Source organism: Cupressus sempervirens, chromosome 4 (genome assembly GCF_028749045.1).
Source record: "Cupressus sempervirens isolate cs-2001-9-10 chromosome 4, ASM2874904v1, whole genome shotgun sequence".
Lineage (NCBI taxonomy): Eukaryota > Viridiplantae > Streptophyta > Pinopsida > Cupressales > Cupressaceae > Cupressus > Cupressus sempervirens.
This window is the reverse complement of record NC_143121.1, coordinates 527,264,805-527,277,595: the sequence shown is the minus strand read 5'-3', so window position 1 is coordinate 527,277,595 and position 12,791 is coordinate 527,264,805. Positions and strand designations below refer to the sequence as shown.

Sequence of the window (12,791 nt, the reverse complement as noted above, 5' to 3'; positions counted from 1 at the left end):
GGCCTTCATACTTTGTAGCTCTAATAACTTGTTCACCCTTTAAGAATTTATCTCCTTAAGCCTTCTTGCTTAACATGCCATTGCAGACTCTTCTCTTAGGTCACTAGATGAAGCAAAACTCTTGACTCCTTGTCTCTCTTAGGTTCTCGCACATGACATTTTTGCTTCATGACCAACCATTCCTATAAATAGGAAATTAATATAGTTTTTGTTCATTTTTCATCATCCAATTTAGGGTTCGTATGGAATAGGTAGGATACAATGTATCTACCCCATATCTCATATCTCTTCTAATAACTTCTCCTAGATCCCACTTTAAATTTGCCTAAAAATGGTTTACATTGAATTCTGTGCCACCAGCTCATCAATCTTATCTTCCACTTGGTTCAAAAACTTCAAGAAAATAAACTTTTTGGCTCAGATTCATCGAATCCACAATCTTTTAAATAATGTCGTAGCTTGGCATTATCAACCTTCTAATGCTCGGCACATATTACATTGCTTGACATCCACTATGAAATTACTTAGCACGAACTAAAGTTTACTGGTGCTCAACATCTACTAAACTTTACTCAACATCAACTATTATGCTTAGCATACACTAGAATGAACTTTTACTCAGTTCCAACCAATTTTCTTCTCGAGTTGTACTGACTTTGCTTAGCACCTACTATCCACTCAGTCAAGCTTAGTAGACAAACATTGTGTAAATTTTTCTTCTAATCTTTCTAAATGTAACCAGCCTTTGTAACCTTAAGTAGATCATCAATACATCATGTCATCATTGTCTTAACTAATCCTTGTACTTCATTACATAATCATAACCTTTTCCTCTAGGTGCTATAGTTACATCTTTTGATCAAATCGTCTTCATCAATCAACTAAGTGATAGTACTTGAATCTTATAAGCATTTTTCTTACTAGAAAATAGCATGTAATGCCCTACCAAGGGATCCAAAAGAATTAACACAAAGTTTTAACTAAGTTTTTCAAACATTTTTTTTTTAAGAAAGAATAACATACACATCAATCATAAATTAGCAAAAGCAATAACATACAATCTTACATAAGCAAACATAACAAATTACATTCCTTAAGGATCCCAAGATGTGAAATCATATTTAAATTAATTAATACTAATTCCAACAATTACAATATCCACATGAAAAAATAAGTGAAACTCCAAAATCCATTTAAATAATATACATTTGTTTTGAATGCCACTTGGCAATAAAATTTGGAATTGATGGGGTCAAGCCAAATAACAAAATGGACACAATAGGAAAGGGAAAAAATTTATTAACTATGTAAATATGCTAATACATTTAGTATAGAGAAAATAGACTTCAAAACATGCCCTAAGGGCTTACAATAGCATAAATTTGGAGATAAATTCTTCTCCCAGTACCTTCTCTCAAACTCCACTCCGAACTACCTTTTACAATGCCACAAATGTTCTTAAATAGACCCCGAAGGGTTAAAGATTAGGAATACATTCTAGAAAGTGCTAGTTGGCATCCACTGACCAAATCGAAGGCTCTAGAAGTCACATTAGAAGTCGGCACAAAATTACAAGAATCCAAAAATGGTAATCGATCTTTCGGAAGGCATAACTTTTGAACCATAGCTCCGATTGACGAACCGTTTACATTTTTGAAAAGCTCTCGAAGCGCTCTATAGCCCTATGGAAAAGCTTCACTCATCCCACATTTTTTGGTCCTATTTTATTTCATTTAATGCCCCTAACCTAACTTTGAAGCATTCTTAGGAGGTCTGCAAAAACTAAAAAACTGCGATAACTTTCAAACCGTGGGGCCTTTTGACCTGATTCTTTTTCTAGAATGCTCTAAATTAAAATGAAAATAATCTAACCAATTTACACCTTATAGTTCACAAAAATGATGGCTCAATTACATACTCCTATTTTTTAGCATTTACACGTATCCCAAGGTGATTAAAAACTCTAACCCAGAACACTAATAGTGGAACTGTGAAGTTGGAACCTTTATTTGACCCAAATGGGTATCTAGAAATGAAAACACATGAAATAGAAACTAAGTCTAAGTACTTTTTTTTTTGGGTGACACAGGATTCCCCTTATACCTCTGGATGCTCTTGCATTAGACACCCAGGGTAGATTGAAAAGTGACCCTCTCACTTTATGAATGGTAGAAGAAATCCCAAATGGGAAACCTCAGCTGCTGATATCCAAGTTGAGTCCTCTATCAACCATCCTTTCCACTTGACCAGATACTCTTCATACTACCTATTTCTGGTACTCCTACCCACACGACTATCCAAAATCTCCTCTATCTCCGCCTTCTTAGAAGTAGGAATTGGACATGGCTCTAACATCAGCTCCTCATCTACACCATCATCATGATAATCTGTTAAGTCTGCAATGTTGAAAATAGGAGAAATGTGAATTCCATGTAGCAACTCTACTTCATATGCATTTCCTGAGTCATGTTTCTTAAAAAATTTGCAGGGGCCAAATTTCTTCATCTTCAGCTTGTTGTAAGTACTGACTAGAAATCTTTCTTTTCTTAAGTGTACCATGACTAGATCCCCTACTTGGAACTCCTTGTCTTCTCCTTTGATCAGCCCTAGCTTTATACTATTGGTTCATCTTGGTAATGTGTGCCTAGACCTCCTCATGTAGATGCTTGATATGTTCAACAAATTCTTTAGCTTCAGCACTTGTCCTCTCCCCTTGCTCTATCTTCCTCAATTTTGGTGCAGTCCTTGGGCTACTTCCATATACAATTTGGAATGATGATCTACTAGTACTCCTGTTTATAGAGTTATTGTAAGCAAACTCTGCTTGTGGTAGAATCAAATCCCACCCCTTAGGCTTATCCCCAACTAAACATCTCAGTAAATTGCCCAGACTTCTATTTACCACTTCAGTCCATCCATTAGTCTTTGGGTGATGTGTAGAACTAATATTCGAGTCTGTTCTCAACTTCTTCCACAATGTTCTCCAAAAATACCCCACAAATTTAGTATCTCTATCAAAAACTATACTCCTTGGGAGACCATGTAGTCTTACCAACTCTCTAAAAAAACAAGTCTGCAATATGGACAGCATCATGAGTTTTGTGGCATGGAATAAAATGTGCCATTTTGGAGAACCTATCAACCACCACAAATACTGAGTCATTACCCCTTTGTGTCCTTGGCAATCCAAGAACAAAATCTATACTTATTTCCTCCCATGGCTTTGATGGAATAGGCAATGGCTGATATAGTCCAGTATTGTGACTAAATCCCTTGGCCACTTGACAAACCTGGCAATTCTGTACAAACTTCTTCACATCCTGTGACATTTGATGCCAAACATAATGTTCTTTGAGAATGGAAATGGTCTTATCTCAACCAAAATGTCCTACCATCCCTCCACTGTGTTTCTCCTTAATCAAATTTTCCCTCATGGAACTCCTTGGAATGCACAATTGACTGCCCTTGAACAACATACCATCCTGAATCAAATAGTCTAGCCACTTGGTTCTATCTACAACAACAGGCTCTTTACAAGTTTTCCATACTTCAGTAAAATTAGGATCCTCAGGGTATAGATTCTTGAGTTCATCAAACCCAACTACTTCAACCTGCATTACCGTAAGCAACAATTGTCTCCTACTTAATTCATCTACAACCTTGTTAGATTTTCCACTTCTATGCTTCAACACAAATGTATAGCTCTGCAAGAACTCTACCCACTTCATATGCCTCTAATTCAATTTATCTTGGCTATTTAGGTATTGTAATGCCTGATGATCAATATACAAAATAATTTCCTTTGGCAATAATAATGCCTCCATTTCTTTAAGGCCTGAACTATTGCATAGAACTCTTAATCATAAATGGAATACTTCTTTTTTGCATCATTCAATTTTTCACTAAAATATGCAATAGGCTTACCTTCTTGGCTTAATACAGCCCCAATAGCACTACCACTAGCATCACAATCCACCTAGAACACCTTTCTAAAATTTGGAAGAGCCAATATAGGTTGTTCTTTCACCTTCTTCTTCAGCATTTCAAAACTTCTCGCAGCTACCGCAGTCCATTTGAATTCTTTTCTATCCCCTCTTATTGTGTCAGTCAGGGGTGCACATATGCCACTGAAATTCTTAATCAATTTCATGTAAAAACTAACCAGACCATGAAATGATCTCACCTCAATAGTAGACCTTGAAGTAGGTCATTCCCAAATGGCTTTTACCTTCTCTGGATCTATTTTAAGACCTTCAGGTGATATAACAAACCCCAAGTAGACTAACTCCCTTTTTGCAAAGATACACTTCTTCAAATTAATTAACAGTTTTTTTTCCCTTAACCTTTCAAGGACACTACAAATATGCAATAAATGTTCTTCCAAAGTCTTACTAAAAATTAAAATATCATCCAAATAGACAATAACAAATTTTCCCAAGAACTTCTTAAGTACCTCATTCATAAGCCGATGAAGGTGCTTGGGGCATTTGTCAATCCAAAGGGCATAACTAACCACTCATAAAGACCCTCCTTGGTCTTGAAGGTAGTTTTCTACTCATCTCCTTCTCATATTTTTATCTAATGATAGCCACTCTTGAGATCTATCTTTGTGAAGTACTGAGCTCCACTCAAGCAGTCCATAAGATCATCCATTCTTGGCAAAGGAAACTGATCCTGTTTATAGCTTGAGAGTCTGTACACATCCTCCACTCTCCATCCTTCTTTGGTGCCAGTACTGCAGGTACTATACATGGACTCAGGCTCTCTTAGATCAACCCCTACCTCAATAGCTCCTGAACCTATCTATTTAGCTCCTCAGTTTCAGTAGGAGTCATCCTGTGAGTAGCCTTGTTAGGAGAACTAGCTCCTGGGATTAAATCTATCTGATGACTGATTTTCCTTACTGGTGGCAATCCTTTTGGAACATTATCAGAGATGATATCTCCAAACTCACCTAGTAAATTTGAAACTTCAAGTGGTATTTCACTACTACCTTCTTTATCTTTCCTAGGAATCAAAGCATAGCACATACACTGATGTTTTATGCCATCTAAAAAATTCCTTCCATCAACAAGACAAATCCTAGCACTACTACATACCTTTTCGCCTTCCTTTTCATGGGCTTCAGTTTGTGGTGAACTCCATCCTTTTTTAGAGAGTATGTTTTTGCATGACCATCATGTACTACATGCCTATCAAACTACCACAGTCTACCCAACAATAGATGGAAAACATCCATTGGAATAACATCACAGAGAACTTCATCATGGTAACTCCCAATTTTGAACTTCACTAAACATTGTTCACTTACCAAGACCTTATGATCATCTTTCACCCAAGAAATTTGATAGGGTTGGGGGTGTTTCTCCCTCTTGAGCTTTAGCTTAGAAACCATCTCCTCTAATACCAAGTTATCAGTGCTACCACCATCAATGATCACATCACAACATTTATCCTCACACTTGCACCTGGTATGGAATAAACTCCTCCTTTGTCCTAGTTCAATCTCACCACTTAGTAGGACCCTTTCATTTACTAAAGTCTCTCCTCTTTTTGCATCCTCTGAATGTGATGATTGTGCATCCTCATCCACATGAGCAACCCTAGCTTGACCCTCAGCTCTCCTATCTATCCTTCCTTTTCATTGAGGGCATTCAAAGGCACAATGACCTTCTTCATTGCAATGGAAATAGGTACCACAGAAGCCTCCTCTTCCTTGTCCGTGTCCTCTACCCCTTCCTCTCTAATTTACAATGTCTTGATCATGTGAGCAGTTGAAACCATCATTCCTCTTGTTCCTACTAGTACCCACATCTTCATTTTTCTTTTGGGTTTCATTTTGGCCTCTAGATGACCTACCACTACCCCTTTCTCTTTGACCACACCCTCTTTGTCTCCCTTCAAACCTTTTATTTAGCTTCTCTTCAACTCGTATGGCAAATTTGTATGCCTCCTCAACACTAGTCATCCTTACCAAACTTAATTCCTCCTAGATGCTAGGTCACAACCCATTGATGTAACGAGCAACCTTCTCCTTATTTGCTTTTGCATGCCCCGCTCTAATAAAAAGTCGATAAAACTCCTCTGTATATTCCTAGACTGATTTTCCTACTTGCTTTAACCCATGCATCTTCTTATACAAATCAAGCTAATAGTCAACAGGAATGAACTACTTCTTTAGTTTGTCCACCATGTGATCCCACCTTTTGATCTTCTCCTTTCCTCTTCTATTTCTTTCCAAATTGAACCTCTTGCACTAATACATTAGGGGTCAATTTGTGATGTTAATTTGTGACGGCAAGAAAAGGTAATATGGTTTTGGCTTTTTTTTTCAATTTTAGCCCGATGCCGTCGCAATTGGGATGGCAAGCGTCACAATTGCAACAGCAGCGGGATATAAGAGAAAAAAAAAAGCCAAAAACCCTCATTTGAATGAAATCAAGTGACACAAGGTTCTTCTGAAAGGAAAGGTACATGCGCGGGAGATCACTTCAGTAGCATTGAGAGGGGCATTGAGGTGAACTCGAGGCATTCAGAGGGTCGGGTAGAGACATGCATCGACAAGGTGTAAGACAAATAAACCCATTACTCCTTTGTTCTCCATGTTTTTCAAGATCAAAAGCATGCACATTCAATTCAGTGTCCAAATTTTTGAGCTCATTCAAGTCTTTTAACGACTGCAGAGAAAAAGAGGCAAACAAGAAGCCTTTTAGTAGACATTTAGGGTAAACAATTGTTCTATTAAGATATGGCATATATCTATGAATATGTATAGATGAACAAACATCAATATGCATTTCACTATCACTACCTTCACATATATGGTAACATAAACATTTTAAAACAATCCTCTAGTCATTCAGAAAACTAGTTGCGAAAGATAAGGAAAGAGCCATATTGATAGTGTCACCTAAGACCATGCTACAAGAAGAGCTTTAAACTCACAGAAACTAGAGTAGTGCTCGCATTTTGTAGCAAACTTTGAGAAACATGTCAAAAATGAAATGATAAAATTCATTTTGACAAACTCAACCATAGTGGGAGTCGAACCCACGACCTTTTGATCCGAAGTCAAATGCGCTAATCCACTACGCTATGCGGCCCTGTGATGATTGTTGTGGCCAAATTAAGTTTTTGTTACATTTTATGTTGACTATCATTTCAATGCCTATTATAATTCTATGGGACACAATTTCTCTCAACATTTTGTAGGTATATAATGAAGCTTATATAACTACTTCTCTTCAAATAATTGTGAAAAATGAAACATCAAATTCATTCCTAAGGCTGAAAATATAGAGATTAGAAGTTGGTGACTAATAATTCTCTTTAAGATGGAGGACACATTTCTGGTTACTTAGATAATGGGAATTTTACTTTGTTGGTAATTTGAGAATCTTGGAAAACCTTAGAGGTCATTAAATTCCTCCATCTTAAACACTTTTTGATTAAACAAACTAGCCCCAAATCAGTATATTTCTCAATTTATAGGCACAAAATATCTATGGTAGTAGGAATACACCTGAATTAGAAAGCAACTTACAGGCAAACAAATTTTAATTCCCATGAACAGGAGAGCAATCTAAATGCCAAAAAATTACAACTCTTCCACTGCTTTTATTTCAACAATACATGTGGTTGCACCATAATTGGATGCTTATCTTACAGTGATAGAAGATGTTGCTCCCTTATGTTTTAACTTGTCATGATCACCCCCTAGTGGACGTCGTGGTGGGTGAATGTGTTTGCACTGTGAGGAATTATCAACATATTTTGCATTCACACTCTTCATTTCAGATACTTCAACCTTGGTACACATAGAGAAGAAAGAGGCCATAAAACCAGTTCTTAATGAATCCTTTGTTTTCCTCACATCAGCAATTGGGGCTAGTGAGCTTTTGTTGTGTTTGGCGAGAGGCTCTTGCCAATGAGCTCTACGCATTCTTTTGCATGTCCTTTGCACATCCTTCTCCAGTAACATCACAAGACATTAATGTTCAGTAACATCAAGTTCCAGTTTAAACATCATAAGACATTATGGTCTTGACAACAATATGGCAATCTACATTTGACCAAAGAAAATTGCAAAATATCAACCTTTATGAGATAAATTCATTTTGGTAATTGTATTCTAGTTCACTAGGCTCAAGCTATTTGCAATTTATCTTCCCATGTCCCAAAGATGGTCATGCATTCTCATTATAATTGTTAATGTTTCTCATGAATGCCCTTTCATTTCTTGAACAAGACACTTCTTTTTAAGTGTTTCCATTGCATGTCGAGAGCTCCATGCTAATGCCTCCTGTACTTCCATGGCAGTGTGCTTGGATTTGTCAACAAAAAGACATGCAAAATCCATGAAAATATGTTGTTCCTCATAGTCCAATACATCAAAGCTTATTTTATTTTGCATAGCCTTGGGTGGTAAGATCTCACTCTCGAAGCCCATTATGGTAGGATGGTTGCAACAGATTTACGACTATATATTAAAAATTTGGGATACAAGTTGGAAAATTGTTACAAGTATCCCATTACATGAGATCAAGATTCAAGTTTAAACGTTCATATAATGAATAAAATTCAAAAATCCTTGCTCAATATTCATTAATTCAAGTATAAAAGTAATAATAGAACATTATTTTCATTGGAAATGAAAGGCCCTAAGTCCACAAAGTGGCCAGTAATAAAAAGTACATTTGGTTGCATGTATCTTACACAGAAATGTAGTGGTATTATATATCTGGCATAGTTATGAAAGTATGGCCCTCATTGCGAAGGTCTATAGTATCTACCATAGTTGGAAAACTCACCAAAGGCAAAAACTCACCAAGCCCCCCAAAAGTTTAATCGGGAAAAACTCGGCGATTTAAAAAAAACTCGAAAAAACTCAGGAACTTAAAAAAACCGCTGAAATTTAATTAAAAATACATTTATTTTGCAAAATTTAATGAGAAGATGCATCTAATAAGTTAATTAAAGAGAATACAAAAGAAACAAGCAGAGTTTAGATATATATAAATGCACAATGCATACAAAATTGCATTCTCATGCAGAATGCTCATGGCGGGAAGCAAAATAGTCAATAGTTCTTGGCATCAAACAATGCAACCAAATTTTAAAAAAAAAATTGTCGAGTTTTTAGTAAAAACTCACCGAGTAATCGGCAAGTTTTTTCCCAACAGCTGAGTTTTTATTCCTACAAGTTTTTTTGGGATTTACTCGCCCAACTTAAATACTCGACGAGTGTTTAAAACTCGCTGAGTAATCTGCGAGTTTTCCATCTATGGTTGAGGCATCCTCATTTTCAGCCTTACGTTGCTAAAGGTAGGACACATTTTGGCCTTGTTCACTGTCTGACCCCAGATAGGGTCTTGAGGGGTGGATACCATCTTGAATAGGAAAATATAGATGAAATCAACAACAGTTGTGATAGAGAAGGTTCCAGTAATAGTGATCTAACTTGTCCAGTAAGGACCCCTCGTGATTATGTGAATGCTAGAGATAGTGCATTGCAGGATAGCCTTTCGCATAACATTGGAAGTGAAGGTACATGGTCATACACAGGAAAGGAATTACCAAAATCTTCCAAGCAGGTTTTTTTAAATAAATATTCAGTTGTGCAGGAACCAGAGGAATCAAATTTGTGTTCAAAGGATGTTCCATTGGATAGGCATTGTGGCCATAGCTTTCTTGCAAAAAGTCCAAAAAGTCTTGTAGATAGAAATAAAGAAGTAAAGCACCCCATGGTTCATAAGAAAAGCTCTCCTACAAATGCAACAAAGTGACTTGCAAAAGAGAGTGTTGGAGTGGGAAGCCCTCAGACCCCTGATCGAGTTTTTCCCACTCCCAGAGTAAAAATAGATTCTGTAAAGAAGGCACATCTTACTCAAGGCAGGCAATCTGTAAGTTCAAAATTCTTATTATTTCTACAATTTTATTTTGTTATCTTAACTGTAATGTTAACTTGAGTCATAAATTTGACAGCTACCCTATGGAGAACCTTCACCACTAGTTGTCTTGACACCAAAATTGGATGGTAAATATTCACACACAAAACAATCTCAATGTCCATCTTGTGTACCAGGTTCAACTCCAAGTATTTCTAGTCGTAGGGCCTCCCTAACCCTACCAACAAAGCCATTAGTTTCAATGCCTACATTCATTACTAACAATCCTCAGAATGGAACACCTAAAGTAAAAGCTGTTAACAATGAATCTGTAACACCTAGGCCACAAAAATCTTCTTTAACTTCACGCTGATTAACATCTTCATTTGGAAGAATTGAAGCACTCAATGAGAGATCAAACCTTACTCTAGAAGATGCAACTACTGAGTCACCATATGTTTCTAAAGCTGCCACTTCATGGTATTCTGACAGAAAAAAATATTCAGGGCTTCGAGCTATGCAGTCTCCTGATGTATCAGTTAATGCACCCAAACTTGATCGAATTGCAGAGTTCTTCATAGCCCCTTCTGAAAATTTGTTACCCGCTGCAAAATAGCATGTTAAGGGTACTCGCTTAGACATTCCTAGAGAAGAAATTTGTCATTTGAGAGTAGAGAGTAGCCCATATGGATTGTTTTTAGAAAGGTCCACCTCATCAAGCTCAGGTTCAGATAGGGATGATACAAACTGTGATAGAACACAGGAGAAGTGCACGATCCAGATCAATGCAAAAGCTCCTGCTTCTGTTCATGTGAAACCAGCCTTCAATGATGTTATTCATGTAATTAGACACAGTTCTTTTCAAGTTGGTACAGATCAAGTTGAGTCAAAGAGAGGAACTGTGAGCAGCTTGTTGCAAGGAAGAACAGATGTGAATTCATTTTTAGATGTAGACAATAATGATCTAGATGTCCTGTCAGTTCCCATGGGGACAACTGTTACTGGCCATCATATTGCAGATCAACACCTTAAGACAACCTCAACCTCTAGCAAAGATTCTAATTATTCTCAAAAATGAGTAAAAGGAGGAATAGATCTTAAATCATATCAACAAAGAGCAAAAGCTCTTGAAGGCTTGCTAGAGCTTAGTGCACAATTACTCCAACAATAGAGACTAGAAGAACTTGGCATAGTTTTGAGGCCTTTTGGACGTGGTAAAGTCTCTCCAAGAGAAACAGCCATTTGGTTGACAAAAAGCCTAAAAGGAGCAATGAGTGATGTTCATTACATGGGTCAAGAAATATAGATATTTCAACATGGCACTTGTTTATATATCTTTTGTATCTAGTTTTTTGATGTGTAAATATTACTTGGCCCTCAATTTGGCTCCAAGTGGAACATTTCCTCTTTATATCTGACTTACACTATCTCATCTATAGCATCTTTTTGCAGATAGATGGATGATGTCTATTTGTCCATATAGGATCTGATTTTTGGGTAGTCGCTGATGGTGTTGCTATATGCTTTCCGGTCGATGGTTGGTCTGATCGCTTTCTTTAACTATGACTTTTCTTGATGGCAGCAACCAAATTGTTGAGAAAATTTGGGGGTAACCTAGTCGCTTCTTTTTTCAAGGTGATCTGAGTTGGTTATTGCTTTAGTTCACCCTGAGGAATGTTGGTAGGAGGCACAACAGCCTTGCATTGTCCTATGGATGATTCTCTTGTTGAGTTTGTATGGTTGCAATGGGTTTTATAATATAGCAAGTTTACAATTTTGTCTTGAGCTGCATGGTTATATATTTGCAATATCATTTTTTTCTACAAGAGCAGCAAAGATGCCAAAAGAATTGAAGTCAAATTCCTGAGTTGTGTGCCATAACCATAATACAGTGCAATTTTTGTAAGGGAATGTAGGCTCGCAGTATCATATTCTGTGTAATGGAATAAAATGCAACATATTCTTTTGGAAACAGTGGTCAATTTGCAATAGACCAGACTGCAAGTGCATTGTTATATCATGTAATTCCAATCAAAATTTTAATAGTCCAGCACATTGATAAAGTTAATTGTAATAGGCCAGCTCATTTCAAGAATTAATTGTAATTCTCTCTTTTTAAAAGAGCTTGTAACATTATTGATCATGGCATTAAATTTTATGTAAATGAAATTTTGTAGTGGTTTCCTACTATCTACCATAGTAGTAAAAATCTTCTTAGTAAAAAAAAGGCAAACCAAAAGATTCAAAAATTATCGAACTATCACGAATCAATTAAGAAAAAATCATATTTTCAACATACGTAAAATAAATATGAAAAAATTAACAAAACATGGTTTTATAGAATAGAGATACAAAAATAAAATAAAATGAAAGCTTATTCCATAAACTATGAGATACATTTTTTCTTATTTATGTTCATATTGTATTTGATTAAATTGTATTGCATAATACATACTACACACTGCATAAATGATAACTAATTGTTGATAGTTTTCAATTACAATTTCCTTTGTATGAAGTCAACCTAAAGACTAAGTACAAAGTTGCAAAAAATTCTATGTTCCTTTAGAGTCTTGGGAAGGGTGGGACCATGGATCTTGATTTGGGGATGGTGGTTAGCAAGGGTTGATTTGGGGACAATCGTTGGCACAAGTTTAGGGATGGAGCACCTAAAAGGGTCAAGAGGCAATGTCCCTTATAGGGATTTGGGGTTAGTACCCTCAGCAAGATTGACAAGCAACATCCCTTTTGTAATACAAGCAACATCACACTACCATTTTTCACAGTGATAGGATGAAAATTCATTGTAAATCAGAGTAGATACAATTCAAACATGTCCTTCACAATTACATAATAATGAACATTGGCAATTAGTGATTAATCAAAAAATCACATTTTTTGGCT

General features: G+C 36.4%; 1 non-coding gene and 1 pseudogene across 1 annotated transcript; one reads left to right on the top strand and one right to left on the bottom strand.

Moving 5' to 3' along the window:
• LOC149562251 (serine/threonine-protein kinase Nek1-like) overlaps nucleotides 1–11,193 on the top strand; it is a 74,067-nt pseudogene extending 62,874 nt beyond the window's left edge.
• TRNAR-UCG (transfer RNA arginine (anticodon UCG)) lies at nucleotides 7,030–7,103 on the bottom strand. The gene has a single exon. It is a non-coding gene; the product is annotated as a tRNA-Arg (tRNA).
• Nucleotides 11,194–12,791: the final 1,598 nt, after the last annotated feature.